This window comes from Equus asinus, chromosome 30 (genome assembly GCF_041296235.1).
Source record: "Equus asinus isolate D_3611 breed Donkey chromosome 30, EquAss-T2T_v2, whole genome shotgun sequence".
In the NCBI taxonomy this organism is placed as follows: Eukaryota; Metazoa; Chordata; class Mammalia; order Perissodactyla; family Equidae; genus Equus; species Equus asinus.
The window spans coordinates 22,296,019-22,315,594 of NC_091819.1; the positions used below are offsets into that span (position 1 = coordinate 22,296,019).

At 45.9% G+C, this 19,576-nt stretch overlaps 1 long non-coding RNA gene across 1 annotated transcript; it reads left to right on the forward strand.

Moving 5' to 3' along the window:
- The first annotated feature begins 4,166 nt into the window (after window positions 1–4,166).
- Window positions 4,167–19,500, forward strand: LOC139042576 (uncharacterized). Its single transcript, XR_011499474.1, has 3 exons — window positions 4,167–4,226; window positions 10,719–10,770; window positions 11,722–19,500. It is a non-coding gene; the product is annotated as an uncharacterized lncRNA (long non-coding RNA).
- Window positions 19,501–19,576: the final 76 nt, after the last annotated feature.

Here is a 19,576-nt window from a genome sequence, read left to right on the forward strand (position 1 = left end):
CCCTCATGAGGTCCTGCGTGGGAGGAGAGCTCACGCTGTGTTTTGATTCCATCTCTGCCCCTGAGATACCAACCAGTAGCATTCTTCCTACTTTGATCAAATGGAATTATTTTTAGTAGAGGCTGCTTTGCTTGAAAGACGGCTTATAATCTTAAAAAGCCCTTTACACTGTAGGCGCATGGGCTTCTCGACAGTGTGTGTCTGGAATTGCAATGTCTTCTCTGCCTAGAGAACGACCTTTGAATTCACTCTTTCTGCTCGTCTATGTTCATGAAGGTAGACGCATTGCTTTGGCGCTGAATACAGTAACTGCGGCGTGCATCAATTTGGACAGCCACTTCCCGAGCTTCAGCCCTGAATGCTGCACAGAACATTTTTATGGGTTCTCAACAGCACTCAGTGGTGCCAAGGGGAATGACCAACAGGCAGCAGGAGCCCTTCCTGGTACCTTTCCTCCTATGGCTTTTACATGCTGCTTCATGCAACCCAGCCCAGTATTTTTACATATTCACTTGACAAACGGAGTGCACTATCTATTCACGGGAGCCCTGTTGGGTAAATAGGGAAAAAATGTGGGAGCTATGTCATGAACCACAATGGTTTTGCGTTCTGTGTAATTGGAACGCAAGATTCCTTTGCTGTGTGTCACTTACCTCCTATATTACCGCTGTCGCCCACTGTTTCGTAACCATCAATTCTTTGCCAGTGCCCACATGCAAAGATGGGTTTGTCTTAAAAAATAAATGAGAACAGCACATTCTGATGTGGTGTAGTATATCAGCCTTTTCCACCCGAAGCCTCCTTGCCTGCCCTTCCCCTTTGAGGAAACAAAGGATATAAGGCGGAGTGACTTATTCCGTTACAGCTCCCGGTGAGAAGGGTGGCGGGATGTCAGAAATAAAAGAGAAACCTTTTTCCTTTGAAATATCTGAATGTCCAAAGATGGGAACAGCCACAGGGGGAGAACACTGTGCTTTGCACTTTGATCTGATTTTGTGGACCATCCATTTCCAATTGGAAAGCTCAATTATTTTCAACTGCAAGAATCAGAAAACCAGATGCACAGTGTCTTCCATACACAGAGATTTATTTTTCTCGCATAACAAGAGGACAGGAAGTGGGCAGTCCAGGCCGAGTCATCAGAGACTCAGGGCCTTTCTGTTCCTCCAACCTTACCATGTTGGATTTCTTCCTTGTGCTTGTCACCTCGTGGTGGCAAAGTGTCTGTAGCACCTCTGGGACTCATTTTTAAGGTAGGAAGAAGGGGACAGGGCCATACTGGCCACATGGGGCTGCTTTCATCCGGAAAGCAAAAGGTTTTGCTGAACCCACAGCAGATTTCCGCTGTCTTCTCATTGGCCAGAGCTGTGCCATATGATCACTCTCAATAGGCTTGAAAAATGCATTTGAGCTGGGAGTACGCCGGCTTGAACAAAAGTGTGGTTCTGTTAGTGCAGAAGAGGGAGGAATGGATGCCATTTAGTGACACATCACAAAGCTGCTCTCCTTAAGATGCTCCTGTGAGGATGGCGGGGCTGAGGGAAGGGCACAGAGGTCGAACACACTGACCCCTTTGGAGAAGTAAGTGGCTGTCTCCGTGTGTTTTTAGAGGTACAGTCACCACAAAGAACCCTCGCTACATGAGAGCAGTTCCAAACTTCTTGTTCAAATGTAAAAATGTCTGAAATGGATTGTTATTCCCCATTACAATTGTTACGAAAACTTGTCATGTTTAAATTAATGGGAAAGTAAGACTGTTATTTTTAAAAGGTAAATCTGATCATTTCACCCCCCTGCTCAAAATCCTCCAGAATCTTTCTATAGCTCTTAAGACAAAATATAAAGCCCTTGGCATGCATGGCTTTACAAACCTGCAGGCCACCGTCCCTGTTTATTTCCTATCTGTCTCTCTGCCTCAGGGCCTTTGCACATACCCTTCCTTCTGCCCAGAAGCCTCTTTCCCCACTCTGGGCCTAGCACCCTCTACTTATTGTTCAGCTCTAAGATTAAAGATTCCTTTGAGCCACATCCTCTGACCTGTCAGACAAGCTTGGGGCCCCCTGATAAGAACTCCAAGTATTCTAAACTTCTTAGCATTTATCTAAAAAGTTAATTGATTTTCAGTGAATTGTTTCAAGTTGGCTTCCCCTGCTGGAATGTTAGCTTTGTCCAGGCCCTAATGTTCTTGTTTACTGTACCTGGTTTATTGCCCTACTGCACGCTGTGTAGTCAGCACTTCACAAATATTCACTGAGTGAATGAAATGAAATTTTAAAAGCATGAAACCAATTTTGCTGATAATATGCATTTGTGTTACTAAAACGTATTCCTCAAACTGGTGCTAGTCTGCAAATCTGCAAATTGTCTGTTGTTAACGTGCAACGAGATAAGTATAGAAATTGCAAGTGCGCATTTAGAAACTTTTATAGCAGTTTTGAAAGTGTTGTCACTCAATGGTTTGGAAACTCAAAAAATTAAAATAAAACTTGTCCTTCAATGCAGACAGTTGGAGAAGCATGGCTGTAGGTTCGATACCACAAACTGTCGTTAGGCTAATCAAACGCGAGCATCTCCAAAGCTGCAGGAGCCCCACCGCCGCCAGCCACTGGCAGAGGCTGGCAGCGGAATCCTCTCGCCCTAACTTCACAGCAAGTTATTTAACGTGGGTGCGTTATTTAATTTGTCTGTGCCTCAGTGTCCTTGTGTTTAAGTAAATGTGGACAATAGTGGAACCTACCTCACCCTGTTGTTGTGAAAGGTTAAGCAGGGCGACTCTATGCGAAGCATTTTGAGACACTATATGGTATCTGGGAGTATCACTCACAATACACAAGAGAGCCATTTCTGTGCCAAATAAGAGAGGATTTAAAAAAAAAAATGAAACATGGTTTTGATTAAAATAACACTTGGGATATAAAAGCACTCTGAACAGAGATTGACATGGAACAACACTGAGAACAAACGGCCCGTGGGGAGGATGCGAGGTTGCGTGTGCCTGAGGCAGGCTGAGACAGCACTCTGACCTCATATCAAGGAAAATATTTGCACAGCAGAGCTGGCGTATTTGTGCCTGGTTCTTATATAGGAAAACTTGCAAACCAAATAGAGAGAGAGGAATGACTATATATGTTTTTTACTCTAATACTCTTCTCCAGCTCGGGGTAGATGCCTGAAATTCTGTCATTAGGACTACATCTTCTAAGCTGAAGGCCCTGATGTAAAATGCAAGTACAGTTTCTAGGCTACATTTTAAGCTCTTGTCAGTCACTTACACTTTAGTGTGAAAAAAAGTCTGAAGGGAGCTTAGATGGGAGCCCTTGCTCATGTCTTACTCTAACCTGGCACTTGCTCCCTAACCTCACGTCCCCCCCAAAATCTTGCCCATTATACACAGTTTAGCTCAGCTCATACCTTAAACTTGAACATTCCCTGGGCTGTCTAGCCTCGGTGTTCTTCCACTTCCCTGACAGGAAGTCTAGCCTGTGCCATGTAATTCGGTACTTACTTGTATTCCGCCATCCACTCTTCCGTACTGTTTCATGTGTGTTTCTTTTCATCGGATCTCTGAGTTGAGCGACCACATCTTAGACTTTTTGGTCACCTCTCCTCCCCCAGCACAGGGCTGCACACAGACTGGGTCCTCAATAAACTTATTGGAGGATGGGGAAGATGAGGCAGAATACCCAGGGTTTCCGTGTCAGAATTTGAGCCTCGATAATAGTGGAAAGAAAGTTTGGGGCAAGTGCTGAGATATCAGCAAAGACGTGCCTAAAAAGGTTACTCAGCAACTCTGAGGACTCTCCTTTAAACGGCTGCCCGGACGCACAGCAGACCCAGCAGGTCATCAGTTCATCAGGCAATTAGGTGTCCAACACCTCCCGTGTGCCAGGCTTTTCTTAAAGCCTTGGGGATACGGCAGTGAACAAGAGAGCTTCCGTCCCCTCCTCGAGCAGTTTGTAAAGGGGAGGGGAGACAGACAGGCAAACAGGCAGTTCGAACACAACAAACGGAATGTTATAATGGGGGTACATATGGGGGCTGTCAGAGATGGCTCCAACCCTAGTCAGGAACGAAAGGCTGCAAAGGTCATTCCATTCAGGGCGAGTGGCAGGATCAAAGGCCCAAGGGCAAGAAAGAGCTCAGCGTTTTTGGAAACTGAAAGTGGAGCCGTACGGTGAGAGGGAAGAGAAGGTGGCCAGGAGCGGGAAAGACTGGAGGGGGGAGAGGTAAGCAGGGGCCAGACCACAAGGAGCCCAGCCCATCCCTCCAGACCCCACCCAACACGCTCCACGCCTGGGTTTTATCCTGTGGGGAGGGAGGGAGTTTGGAAACAAAGAGGCCAATCAGGAGAGTAGTGACAGTGGAAAAGAACAGAAGTTAATGGATTTGAGGAACTTCTAGGAGGAATAATTGACAAGGCTCCTTAATTGATTGGAGAGAGAAGTGAAGGGAGACTCTCAAGTTTCTAGTTTGGGCAACTGGGTAAAGAGTGGTGCCATTCTCCAAAAGAGGGAAACGGGAGGACGAACTAGTTTATGGGGAATGACGATAAGCCTATCTCTGAAGATTAGACTTCCAGGGGCCTGTGGGGAATGTAAGTGGAGAAGGAAGGAGACAGCTGGATGCAGCGTCTGGAGCCCAGATGAGAGATCTGGGCTGCAGGCACTGAATTCTTGGTCTCCAGCATTGGATAATAATGGCAGCCCTGGAGTCACGGGGGGTGAACCAAGGGAGAGGGGAGAGAAAGAAAAGAGCCAGACTGAGGCTAGAACAGGAGAGAATATGACCACTCAGGGAAGGGCAGAGGCTGAAGAACCCGCAGAGGAAGAGGGACTCATCCGCGAGACCCAGGAGGGGGCTCCGGAAAAGTGTGAAGTAAAGACTAAGGAGCGTGATGCTATGGAAGTCAAGGGAAGAAAACGCATTTCAAGGAAGGGACAATCGGCAATGTCAGAAGCAGCTGAGACATCAGGGAAGAAAAGACTCAAGATTGTCCGTTGGCTCTGGCAGCCACAGGGAGATTTTAGTGATCTCGATAAGACTGGCTCAGAGGAGTGGTGGGTGAGTATAGAAAGGAAGGGAGGAAGGAGAGACCATGAGACAGGACCACTCTTTAAGGAAGATTAAGTAGAGGAGAAAATAGAATGACAGATAGAGGGGCAGGTGGGGTCAAGGAAAGCTTTTAATTGCATCGTCATTTTTAAAAATTGGAGTAAATTGAATTTCCTTAAATGTCGATGTGTAGGAGCCTATAGGAGAAAGGTCGAAGAAATAGGGAGAGCGAATAACTGACAGGAATGGAGTTCCTGACGAGGCAAGATGGGATAGAATTCAGAACACCCAGGAAGAACCTGGACTAAATGATAACAGTAATACAGTTCCAGAAAGTTTCTCGTGTCAGGTCCTCTGTTGAGCCTTTTATGTCCCTCTCATTTAATGCCCACAACAATCTAAACAAATAGATACAGTTATTCCCATTTTTAAATAGGGGTCGATTTTTAACTGAGGCCCAGACAGTTGCCTCAGTTTCTTGGTGTCACAGAGCTGGTAAATGGTGGAGCTGGGACTTGTTCATCTCAACAGGAACAGAGGAAGAGGCAATGGACTCAGATGCAGGGAACTCTGCAGGTTTGGTGATGGGAAACTGGGCATAGTCTTCTATCTCTGTGAATTAGGAGATGGGGGTGGCACCGGAGGGGCTAGAGGCGAGGAAGAGATTGCCCACCACGAGGGACGGTGTGACAAATGAGCCCATGATAGGTCACCTCCCCAGCAGCTCCTGGGAGCCAGGGAGCAGAAGCAGAGGAGGTGGTGACACAGAGCTGGGGACTGGTTCTCGCTTGTCTCTCCCTGTTCTCACCTTTCAGACCTGAGGAAGGGCCTGCCTTGGAGGTGTACTGGCTGGAGTGCCAATTTAGTTCCAGAAAGGAGGAGGAATCTCTGGTTACCTGCCAATGCTAATACATGTCAGAACAATAGTCCTCCTGCTGGATCCCGGAAAATTGTGGTGCAACACCCATGTCATTAACATCCCTGTAATTTTTCATTCGCTTTTGGAGCAACTTTATAATTTGCATTGAATTTCATTTTGATTAGCAAATCTCAGTAGCATAACAGTTTTTGGTTCTAAAATATTTCGTTCACTCTATCATTCATTGATCCATTCTACAAATATTTATTGAGAGTTAGGCATTGGTGGCCAATACACCCATTTTCCCTGGGGCTTCACTTGCCCCTTTCAAGGCTTTGGGAAGGGCCCTACTATGTGCTTTCATGGTTAAATGTTTTTATAAAGTTTCAAAAGTAAGCTATTTTAACTAGTTAAGATCTCTGTCTCTACCCAAACTTTCCCTCCATCATCTTCCCCTCACATCAAGTGACATTGAAGTGGCCATGGGCATTTGGGGATCCAGCTAAGAGGAAGTTGCATGGGAAATACATTTAGTATGGGGTGTGGGGGACATGTTTATGGGGCACGCTGTCATTGAAGTGTAGAGTTAAGTTATCGCTGGCTGTCCGGGTATAGGACTCACTCCCGGGAATACTCCTGCCACCCTCTGTGAAGCCTCAACTGGCACGTCACAAAAGATCAGGGTCAGATGTGGCACCATAAAAATGAGCATGTCCTGGGTCCTGGCACTGGATGTTTGTGAGTGATAGAGAAAAAAGATCTTTCTTTAAGAGGCCCTCTAAAATTGTGTAAGCTTCAGGCCCCTCAAAACTTGAACCTCCGTTTCACCGGATGGATGGCTGAATCTGAGGCCTCTCAGGGTTGGGGAACGATCCGCTCCTACTGTCCTTTCTCCTGGCACCTACGGGCAACAGAGGCCAGTTCACAGCTTGCTCTCGGTCATAGGAAACACTTCAAACCCTTGTAGTAAATGGTCCGTCTTCCTAAATGATTCTCTTGAGAGAATAGCTGGATCATTCTCTCCAAAGGGCAGCTTGCTTTGGGTCAGATCTTCAGAGCTGATATATCCATCAATTTCTGATTCCCTTTATATCATATCCAAATAAATATTGTCACTGCGAAATTCTTTGTACCAAATGCTTTACAAGCACAATCGTTACACCTTAGATAATGACTATATTAGTAGATTGCTGGTGGTGTTCATTCATTCATTCAACAAATGTATTGACTCCTTGCTATGAGTCAGGCATTGGGGGTAAAACATTAAACAAGACACAGTCCCCTTCTTTAAAGAGCTTTTAGTCTAGTGGGGGAGTGAGACGTTTAAACAGGCGATGATGATCCGTGATTCGCCTGGTGATGGGGGTAGTGATGAGCACAGCATTTTCCACGCCCTTGGGTGGAGCACCTAACTCAGGCTCTGTGAGTCAGGGAACATCCCTTGGCAAAGCTGAGTCAACTGCTCGGCGGGGATGCTGTAGGGTGAACCGGATCAAAGGTTCCCAAATCTGGCTGCTCATCAGAATCACCTGAGGGCACTTCGAGCTTCCCAGGCCCGCCCCAGACCCACTGACTCAGAATTTCAGCGGGTGAACCTCAGGAATCTGTTCTTAAAGAAAATCACCCAGCGTGGTGTTTTTGATGAATGAGATTTGGTGAAGTGGATAACGTTTGTAATTCTGTGGGGGACAGAGGGGCCTGCAGGAACCGGGAAGTTCCTACGTGGAGGCGGCAGGAGAAGGAGGCGCTGAGGACTGCGGTGGGTGGAGACACTCCAGGCAAGAGACCAGACGCCCCCTGGATGGGCTGTTGGAATGGAGGAGCCGGGCCCTTTCTGAAGAGTCACTCAGCGTGGCTGGCAGGTCTTCTGGCTGCGGGCTAATTCAGGCTCTGAAAGCCATTTAGCAACCTGATAGAGGGCACAGAGGCAAGAATGTCATGTGGGGAAACGGGATGTGAGCACCAGCACTGTGAGGAAGAAGGCTCGGCTGCCCCATGGCCCTGCAGGGACTTCCTGGCCCCCTGAAGGTTTGCACTAGTCCAGCCTCCAATGCTCTGGTTCAAGAGACAGCTCTATGTCATTAACTTAAAAAAAAAAAAAGCTTTATTTACATGAAATTCATATACCCTAAAATTCACCCTTTCAAAAGGGTACAATTCACTGGCTTTTACTATATTCACAGAGTTGTGCAACCATCACTACTATCTAATTTTAGGACATTTTCATCACTCTGGGAAGAAACTGGAACCCTACAGGAGTCACTACCCCTTCCTCTCCACCGCTATCCTCATCCCTGTCCCCCATCCCTGGTGACTGTCAATCTACTTCCTATCTCTATGAATTTGCCTATTCTGGATATTTTATATAAACCGAGTCATACCACGTGTGGCCTTTGTGTCTGGCTTCTTTCACTTAGCATGTTTTCAAGGTTCATCCATGTTGTAGTAGCTATCAGTACTTCGTTCCTTTTGATGGCTGAATAATATTCCATTGTATGAATTTTTTCTTAATCCATTTTATGTATCCAATTGTTATTTGGTGGGTATTTGGGTTGTTTCTTGTTTTTTGTTTTCTTTTTCATGAGGAAGATTGGCCCTGAGCTAACATCTGTTGCCAATCTTCCTCTATTTTGTCTATGGGGTGCCGCCACAGCATGGCTTGATGAGCACTGTGTAGGTCCATGCCCAGGATCCGAACTCGTGAATCCCTGGGGTGCAGCAGAGCACGCAAACTTAAGCACTATGCTACCAGGCCGGCCCCTGGGTTGTTTCTACCTTTTGGATATTAGGAATCATGTCGCTATGAACATTTGTGTATAAGTTTTTGTGTAAACATAGGTTTTCAGTTTTCTTGGGTGTTTACATAAGAGTAGAATTTCTGGGTCATGTGGTAATTCTATGTTTGACAGTTTGAGGATCTGCCAAATTGTTTCCCAAAGCAGTTGACCCATCTTACATTGCCACCAGTAGTGTGTGAGGATTCTGATTTCTCCACATCCTCCCCAATACTTGTTTTTTGTTTCTCGTTTTCATTGTAGCTATCCTGGGGGGGAAGAAGGACCTCATTATGGTTTCGGTTTGCATCTCCCTTGAGACCAATGATGTTGAGATCTTTTTCTGTGCTTGTTGACTATTTGCATATGTTCTTTGGAAAAACATCTATTCAAATCCCGTGCCCCATTTTAAATTGGATTGTCTTCTTATTGTGGAGTTGTAAGAGTTCTCTATATGTTCTAGATATAAGCCCCTTACCAGATATATGATCTGTAAATACAGTCATCCCCAGTAACCTTGGGGGATTGGTTCCAGGAACCCCTGTGGATATCGAAACTGCAGGTGCTCCAGTCTCTTACATAAATGGTGTAGTACGATGAATACAGTTGACCCTCCATGTCTGCGGGTTTCGCAGCCACAGGTTTCACCTCCGTGAATTGAACCAACCCAGATTGAAACTGGTTGAATCTGGGTAAACAAAACCTGGGGATATGGAGGGCCAGCTGTATTTTCTCCCATTCTGTGGGTTGTCCTTTCCCTTTGTTGATGGCATCCTTCGAGGCACAAAAGTTTTTAATTTTGATGAAGTCTAATTTATCTATTTTTTTGCTTTGTCGCTTGTGCTTGGTTGTCATATTTAAGAAACCATTGCTTAATCCAAGGTCACGAAGATTTATCCCTATGTTTTCTTCTAAGAGTTTTATAGTTTAGCTTTTACATTCAGGTCTATGATTGACTTTGAAGTAATTTTTATATGGTTGACTGTCCATTCTTTTGCTTGAGGATATCTAGTTGTCCCTACATCCTTTGTTGGAAAAACTATTTTGCTCCCCATTGAATTCTTGGCACCCTTCTGGAAAATCAATTAACCATATGTGAGGGTGTATTTCTGGGCTCTTGATTCTATTCCATCAATCTATACATCTATCCTTATGCCAGTGCCACGCTGTCTTGACTACTGTACCTTTGCAGTAAGTTTGGAAGTCCAGATGTGTGAGTCCTCCAACTTCGTTCTTTTTCAGGATTGTTTTGGCTGTTCTGGGTCCCTTGGATTTCCATGTGTATTTTAGGATCAGCTTGTTAACGTCCATGAAAAAGGCAGCTGGGATTTTGATAGCACTGAAGTCATTTTCTCTTGAAGCAGTGCTATGAGGTCACTAACAGCTCAGAGTGGGGAGAAGGTATTTATTATCCTTTTTTTTTTCAGGTTTTTAAAATTTTTATTTTTATTTATTTATTTTTATTATTTTATTGAGGTCATATCGGCTTACAACATTGTGTAATTTCAGGGGTACGTTATTATATATCAGTTTCTGTATAGACTGCGTTGTGCTCACCACCAGTTGTCTTAGTTTTTATCCATCTCCATATATATGTGCCCTTTTACCTCTTCCCTCCCCACCACTCCCTTCCCCCTGGGAAGCACTAATCTGTTCTCTCTTATCCATGTATTTGTTTATCTTCCACATATGAGTGTCTGTCTTTGGCTTATTTTGCTTAAAATAACACCCTCAAGGTCCGTCCACGTTGTTGCAAATGGAATAATTTTGTCTTTTTTTTAATGCCTGAGTAGTATTCCATTGTATATATATATATACCACATCTTCTTTATCCATTCATCATCTGGTTGGCACTTGGGTTGCTTCCACGTCTTAGCTATTGTGAATAATGCTGCAATCAACATAGGGAAGCATAGATCTCTTTGTATTGTTGATTTCATGTCCTTTGGATAAATACCCAGTAGTGAGATAGCTGGACGGTATGGTATTTCTATTTTTAATTTTTTAAGAAATCTCCATATTGTTTTCCATAGTGGCTGCACCAGTTTGCATTTCTACCAGCAGTGGATGAGGGTTCCTGAAAAGGTATTTATTATCTGTTTGGCAGAGATATAAACTGAGACCAGATATAGATAAAACTGAGACTAGAACAGTTCATTTTTAATCCCCTTTGGTCTGACAATGCTGATTTCAACAGTAGCATGGATACCTCCTAACTCTCATCATGCCAATCTCCGTCCCTGTCTTTAATTTTCAATCAAACATTTACTGAGGGCTTGCTCCGGGCCAGCACAGTCCTAGGCACCCAGCAATGCAAAGGTCCAGTGGAAAGACCGTTGGAAACTTGCTGTCCCATCAATTGTTCTTTCTGATGCAGAGAGATGATGTCCATTAGGGACCTTCATTCTCTTTACCGTCTAGAAAATCCCAACTAAACATTCTTTTAATTTAATAATTACCATTTTTTTTCCTGATTCCAAAGTTAAATGTGCTCATCATACAAAGTTTGGAAAATACAAAATTCCAAAGAACAAAATTAAAATTACCCATCCTCCCACTAGTCAGAGACAATCACTATTACCATGTCAGTCTAAGACTCTGAACTCTACGATAATAACAGTAACATGGTGGTTACTGTGCGTCTGGTCTGTTTAAATACTTCACATTCATCAACTCAATTTAACCCTCTCAATAACCCAATGAGTTAGGTATTTATTTATTTGTTCATTTATTCAACAAATATTTTTTCTGCCCCTGTCATGTGGTCATTTGGTCCTTATCTAGGTGCTTAGAATATGTTAGTGAAAAAATCAACAAAAGTCTCTATCTTCTTAGAATTATATTTTTAAGCAAGGGAAATCAATACTAAACAATAAATGTGATAAGTAGGTTAATTATATACTATGTTAGAAGATGATAAGTGCTATCTATTGGAGAAGAGGGTTTGCTACTCATTGAGTAGTAGATAGTCAGGTCTATTTGTCTGTTTATCATGATAACAGTAGATGCTCTGACGCTGTCTGGCTACCCCTTCAGGACTGAAGACTATTCCCTCAGCTGCTGGAAGCGTTGACAGCCCTCAGCAGTCAGTCCTCTTTGGATGAAGAAGGGCACTTTGCCTAAGATCACTTTGGCTGCTGGGGCAGCCCACATCCGATGATTGGTCAATGTGGAGATTCGAGGGCCTGCTCCCTTGCCCCATCTTGACACTAGTCCGAAGGGTCATCCCAGCTTCAGATCTTCGCATGGGCAAGGCTGAGGCCTCATTGCAACTGCACTGTGGTCCACCAACTCCTCCCTGAATGCAGTCTTGCCCTCGTCACTTCCCTTCCACAGGTGTTGACATCAAGAGCCCTTCCTAAGAGACTTCTCTTGTGCTAATATCTGCCTCAGCGTCTGCTTCCCTGGGAATTCAACCAGGCCTGTTGGCACCAGCAGTGGGCCAAGAAAGCAGATATGGAGGTGGGATTTTGACGTTAGATCACCTGCCTTCCAGCCGGCAATGAGGACCCCATTGATGGTAGCCGGTGGTGTACAGATAGTCCCTGTACGAGGTGGCCATGAAATTGTTAAAACTTTCACTGATGGTGAACTGGAATTGGTGGAAGGGAATGCACGAGTGGGTGCAGTATATCAGGCATTTGAGAAATATGGGGGAAATGATAACCATGAGGACAGTGGAACTGGCTGGCTTTTGCTAGGAATAATTAGCCCTTTGAAATATTGAGAAGGGTTAATCAGCCATTTAAAACTTCCTCCTTGCGAGCATTTAAGGAGATACTCATCACCTGTACCTGGAGGCTAGGAAAGCTGAGGAGCAGTCACACGGCTGGACCACAAGAGTAGCAGAGAGACAAAGATGGTTAAACTCCCAACCTGGACAGGCCTGCTATGTCAAGGATGGGGCCCTGACTGGGAAAAAATGGGGCCCTGACACATGCAATATGAATATCTGAGTTGACGTTCCCCCAAATCTTGAATTTCCAGATTACTTGAGACCTCTGAGCCTGCAGAAGTGGCCCAGCTCTCCCTGTGAAGGGCTAGCACTGCCTCCTTGCTTAGAGATGATACAGAGGACTCGCCTCTGCAAGACAACACACCCCTGTAGAAGCTGCCGCCATCTGCCCTCCAACCACTAGGCCAATAACTAGGATGACGTCACAGCATAACCTGGCCAGGACACGCTGGGCCTGATAAGGGAGAAAGAACTTCTATCCCCAAAGAGCTGCCAAGCCCACCAACACAGACACCAGGAACTGCTGGGAGAGTCCACAGGGGACCCATTCTGAAAGTGTGAGATCAACAGGGGCAAAACGTACAGCTGGAAGAGGAAGAGATTCCCAATTTGGGAGCTGGCTTTCGGGACAGAGGATTTAACACCATGGCAAGATTCCAGAGTGACCGTGTGAACACACTGCTAGGCTGGCTCTTAGAAGCATGAAAAAAAGGACGGTCTACACTATGTGAGGTGGAAATGCCAGAATCACCACGACAGGTGATGGAAGAAGGGGATAAAAGGCCTGGAGAAGTGGCCATCCTAGAATTGATGTACTCTGTGCAGCAGAAAAGCCTGCCGGATGACTATATTCAGTAGAAGGGCCTGGAGAATACCCCGAAGCAGTGAGTGTATGGTGGGTATGAGAGGGGCACCAGGGTCACTAAGAGTCTATAGGCCAGAGCCAATGGTAGGAGATGCCGTTACAGAACTAGTCTCATTAATGACAATGGGCATGATTGGACCCTGAAACGGCAGGGAGCAGATGTGGCCGTTAACTCTCGGAAGCCAGGTAGATGCAGTTATCATAATAAGCAGCAAGGTTGGAGTGGCAGCCAGGGGACTGAGACACAAAGAGTTGCACACAAAAGTAACTGGGCAAAAGGGTTCTGCTCAGTCTGTCCAACAACAAACACAACAGATCAAGAATGGCTGATCAGGAGGCCAAGGACAGCTACCCCAATAAAAGGTCAGGAGCTCTTGCTCAGTTTCCAGAAACGAGGTCGTTTTCAGACCCAGAACCCGTGGATTGAAAGAGAGGTAAGGTCCCCAGTAGGAAGTACCCTGTAATACCACGTTGCTGTACATGGTGGGCATTTCCCAGGTCTTTCCCCAGAGGGAACCATGCCCCTTTATTTGGGTAGCCATACACTGGGAAAAGGAATGCTCTTTCAAGGCCTGTTGGGCCTGGAGTCCGAGCTGAGACCCTGAGACCTGAAGCATCATCATGAGACCCCTGTTAGAGTGAGTGCATATGGGGGCCAGTTAGTTAAGGTAGGCTGGCCTGGGTCTGGCCCCCAGTGTGTCCACCATGTTCACAGGCCCACGAGGTGGTCATTTCCCCAGTCCCTGAAGGTGTAATTAGAATGGACATATCCTGGTTTCTTGGCCTGGAGAATAAAAGCTATTTTGTGGCAAGGCCAAGTGGAAGGCTTTGACACTTCCTTTCCTTCATCGCTCCTGCTCCAGCAGCCAAGATAGTAAATAAAAGACAATAGCACATCCCAGGGGGGATGACAGCAATTCATACAAAGTAATTACAAAAGTAATTCGGAATTCTAAGGGCTGGTGGTCTTCATGTCTCCATTTAATCACCATTTTGCACCCTGCAAAAGTCAGACAGATCTTGGAGGATGACAATAGATTACGGTCAAGCAAGCAGTAGTCCATCTGCAGCTGCTGTGCCAGGGGTGATAACTTTGCTAAAGCAAATTAACGTGTCCTCAGGTGCATAATACGTGGCCTCTGAGCCGATGAATGCATTCTTTTCCATCCCACCAAAAAGAGGATCAGGACAGTTGATTCACTCGGAACAGACAACATACACATTTACAGTCTTGCCTCAGGACTATGTCAATGCTCCTGAGAGACCTGGACTGGCTGGATATTGATGACATCATGCTAATTGGATCAGCTGAGAAAGAAGTCACTAGTGCATTCCAGTCCTGTGTTAACACATGCATTCCAGAGAGTGGGAGAAAAAAGATTCAGAGATCTGCCACGTCAGTAAGGTTTCTGGGGGTCCAGTGGTCTGGGGCATGCTGAGACAGCCCCCCAAAGTAAAAGATACATTGTTGGCTCTTACATTTCCCACCACAAAGAAGGATGCCCAACACTTGTGGGTCTCTTTGGATTCTAGAGGCAGCATATTCCAAACCTGGGAATATCACTTTGACCCCTACACCTGGTGACATGAAAGTCTGTCAACTTTAAGCAGGGCCAAGAGCAGGAAGGGCTGTGCCGAGAACGTCCAGGCTGCAGTGCAAGCAGTCCTGCTGCTTGGACCATATGATCTGGCAGACTCCATGTTACTAGAGGTATCAGTTGTAGGAAAAGACGTCGTGTGGAATGCATGACAAGTCCCACCGGGAGAAGCACAATGCAGATCTCCAGGGTTCTGGAACAAGGCCATGCCATCTGCAGCAGAGAATTAAATACCTTTCTAGAAAGCTCTTGGCATGCTGTTAGGCTCTAATAGAGACAGAACACTGACCGTGGGACAGCAAATGACTAGGCTGCCAGAACTGCTTGTCATGAGCTGGGTTCTGTCAGATCTGTTGGAATAAGGTCAGGCTGCCCCAGAAGTAGTCCACCATAAGATGGAAATGGTACATCCAGGATCAACCACGAGCAGGGCTGAAGGGCATAAGCGATCTGCACAAGTTGGTAGCCCAGACACACCTGCCACCCATCGCTGTAACACCAGTGCCTCTCTCTCAGCTCACTCCTATGGCTCCGTGTGCACCCCTGGATAACTAGTTATGACCAGTTAACAGAAGAGGGAAAATCCTAAGTGTGGATCCTGGATGGGTTGTCTTGATATGTGAGTGCAGACTGAAAGTGGATGGCAGCTGCACTACCGTATCACTCTGGGTGACCTCGAAAGACGGTGGTAAGCAGAAATCCTCTCAATGGCTAGACCTTCAGGCAGCAAATCTGTCATGTAGTTCGTGTAAAAAAGGAAGTGGCTTGGTGTTAGATTAAACAAAGACTTACGGGTACCTGTGAATGTCTTGGTCAGTGGCCTTGAAAGAGAATGATTTGAAGATTGGGACAAAGAAGTCTGCGGTAGGGGCACTTGGACGGACATAGGGAACTGGGCGTGCAGTGTAAAGACAGTTGGTTATCATGATAATGCCTGTGAGATAGTGCCCACTGACGAAGAAATAGTAAACAACCAGGTAGACAAAAATGACTCGGCCAGGTGAAGTCAACCCGCCTCTGTCATTGGCCGTCAAATGCCAGTATGACGGGTGCATGAGTGGAATAGCCATGGTGGGAGGGATGGAGGCTATGGATGCGCCAACATGGGCTCCCACTGGCCGAGACTGATCCAGCTCCTACCACTGCACCTCCAGCCTGCCAGCAACAGAGACCGACTCTGAGTCCTTTCTTTGGTGTCGTCCCTTGAGGAGACAAACCAGCCACCTTGCACAGAGTAGCGACCAAAAATTTTTAATAGAAAAACTAGTAGCAAATATAACATTTATTAGGTCTGTGCAGGAATGACAGTTTTCATGGCCTTAAAGCAAGAGAAGCTACCAGTGAGGAAAAGATGAACAGATTTGAATATTTTAAAATTTAAAACTTCTGTGCAAATGAAGCGTCAACAGACTCGGAAAGTTTGCACTAAATTTGTGTCACATAAGTGATTAACATGTGTTATGATTGTGATATATAGCTCCCTCAATGTATAAGAAAAGAGCTGGGACCCTAATAGAAATGGACTATAACAGCTAGCATTTATTGACTATTTTTCAATGCCACATAGATTTACAAAATCAGATTGCACTGATGGTTTTGTGTACAGAACGTCTTGTAAACAGCTTTTCTCACAGAACAGCACAGGCTACGTTACTAACTAGTCTTCTAAAACTTAGTTTTCAGTGGTTGCAAAGTATTTTGATGGTGCGAAAGTACAGCCCTATTTTACTTAACTAAGGTTTTGTTTCATTTTGGTTTGGTTTTCTGCGATTAATTTTGCAAGAATGAGACAGATATTCCAGGGGTGGCTTTGCCTCTTCGCTGTGCAGGGCCTCAACCAGTGCCACAATCCAAGTGCTTACAGAGTGTACAACCCGCCAGCGTAGGATCCCATGTCACATTGCGTTAGACCAAGTGGCCCATGGCACAGCAAGAGGTACAAGAGGAGGCCCGTGAGCATGATACATACACCACACTCTCTAGTCAGAGAGAGGGGTGGAATAGCCTGTCGAAGCATCAACTCCGAGGCATTTCAAGAATGACAACAAACTTTTTCCATCTGGGCACCAAGAGGTGGAAGCATGAATGACTCCACTTACCGTCGCTCTCAATGATCCACTTGGGGAATCTGTGCTTCCTGTCTCTGCAACTCGGGGCTCCGCGGGGTTAGAGGTCCCGGTTACAAAAGGAGAAATGCTTCCACCAGAGGCCACAGCAAAAGACTCACTGAACTATAAGCTATGGCTGCCACTTGGGTACTTCAGGCTGTTTGTGCTAAATGACCAGCAGACAAGAGAAAGAGTCACCATTTTGGCAGGGGTAATGGACCCTGGGCAGTCAGAGAAGGTGGGACTGCTATTACACACTGGGGGCAAGAAGGAACATGTTTGGCATGCTGGTGATCTGTTTGGGTGACTCCTGGTACTCCCTCCCCCAATTTTGACAGCTAATGGGCAAGTACAACCGCCGTGTCTGAGAAGCATGGTGACCAGGGAACAGATCCCTCAGAGATGAGGGTCTGGGTCGCCTGGCCAGGTAAGCCACCTGTGCCAGTAGAGGTGCCATTTGTGTGTGAGGGGAATCCAGAGTGGAAAATAGGGGTAAGGGGGAAAATGAATATTAGTTGTAGCCCCCAAACAATCTGCAGTGTCGGGGGCTGTGGTTCCTCCCCTTCGCCTTCCTCTTACAAGTTTCTCGCAAGAAAGAAGCCCCCTGGAATTCTAAAGGAGCTGCTCCCCGAACCGATATGAGGCAGCAGATCCGCGCACACAAGAGATGGATCGCAGTGGATGCTGTAATGCTCCATCTGTGATTCCCATCAGGACGGATGGACTTCTTTCCCCAAGTGCTTGGGAGTGCTGCCAGCCGACAGCCCTCGGCTCAGCCTGCCTTTAGAATTGCCTCCGTTGAAGCCCCTCCCCTGGGGCTGCCTCATCCTATGACTGGTCAAAACAGCGATAGGACGGCCGGGCCCCCCACCGTAACTCAGCACGGCTCTGAAAGGCCTGCCAGCTGCAGAGCTCCTCGTGGGGTTGGCTGACCACTTTGTTGAGACCGCTTCACAGACCGATCTCGCTTCCTTTTCCCTGCTGTAGGAGTTGACCCCAAGAGCACGCCTGAAACTTTCCGCATGCCAGTTGCCAGCTCCAAGGCTGCTGCCTGGGACACCCAATCTGTCACAGGGATATTTGAGCAGACTTGAAGGGCATAAGAAGGAAGATCATTCCAGGCAAAAGCGCAGCTAGTCCAAAAGCCCTAAGGCAAGAACGTCTGTGTGGTCAAGAAACAGTAAAAAAGCCAGAGTGGCTGTAGTGGAGGGAGTGAGCGGGGAGAGTGGGGGACGAGGAGACCAGAGCGATACAGGAAACCAGATGGCGTAGGACCTTGAAAGCCATCGTTGAGATCTGGCTCTTCTCTCCAAGTAGGCACCATAGCAGGGTTTTGAGAAGAAAAGTGACATACTATAACTCAAAATGTGAAAGAATCAGTCAAGCTGCCATCTTGGGAAAAGAGTGGTGGGGGGCAAGGATGGTCAGAGGCAGGCTAGTCCGGAGACTATTTCAGTAATCCAGGCAAGATGGGATGGTGGCTCAGATCAGGCTGGTAGTGGTGAAGGTGGTGAAAACTGATCTGCTCCTGGATATATTCTGCAGGTGGAGGCAACAGACTTCCTGAGAAAGTGGGTGTGGGTACGACAGGAAGAAAGGAGGCGAGGATGACTCTAAGGTTTTTGTTCTGAACAACCTGAAGAATGAAGTTGAGATGGGAATGCTATGTGGGGAGCAAATGGGGGAGTGAAAATAAGGATGTTAATTTCCCTTTGGATGTTAATTTTGAGATGCCTGGTAGACAGCAAATAAAGATGTTGAGTAGTCAGTTGGAAATACCAGTCTGGATTTCAGAGGCGAGGTCTGGACGCATTAGAATCATCTGCATCCAGACATTACTGAATGTCTTAAAACTGGATGAGACCATGAAGATGGGAGTGTAGATGGACGTCCCCTTGTAAAATATACCTTGTGGGTCATAATTTTCAACTTAGCTACTGTTTTTTCCAATAGCTTTTTTTTGTGTGTGTGTGTGAGGAAGATTGGCCCTGATCTAACATCTGTTGCCAATCTTCCTCTTTTTGCTTGAGGAAGATTGTCACTAAACTAACATCTGTGCCAACTTTCCTTCACTTTGTTGTGAGATGCCACTACAGCATGGCTTGATGAGCTGTGAGTAGGTCTGTGCCCAGGATCCAAACCCATGAACCCTGGGCCACCGAAGCCGAGCACGTGAGCTTAACCACTACACCACCAGGCCAGCCCCTCCAATAGCTTTTTTTTCAACAATTTTTCTGTCTTCCTCTGCTTAATCTGGAGGACAGCTGGTAAACTCGCCCTGGCACATTTGAAAGAAGTATAGATATGTAGTCATGCCAGTAATACATAGTTGTTGCAGAAGGACTAGGAAATAAAGACAAGCAGAAAGAAAAATAATTAAACCCACAGAAATTCCTCCCACTGTGCTCTCAGATAATTGTGATTTACATTTTGCTGATTTTGGGCTCCAGATATTTTTATTAAAAATTCTACATAATGCATTTATATAAGCTATTATTTTCAGTTAATAAATCTCTAACGTCTTTCTAGCTTCTAGTTGTCAGTCAATGTTGATCTACATTGTCATTTTTAATGGATTAATTTT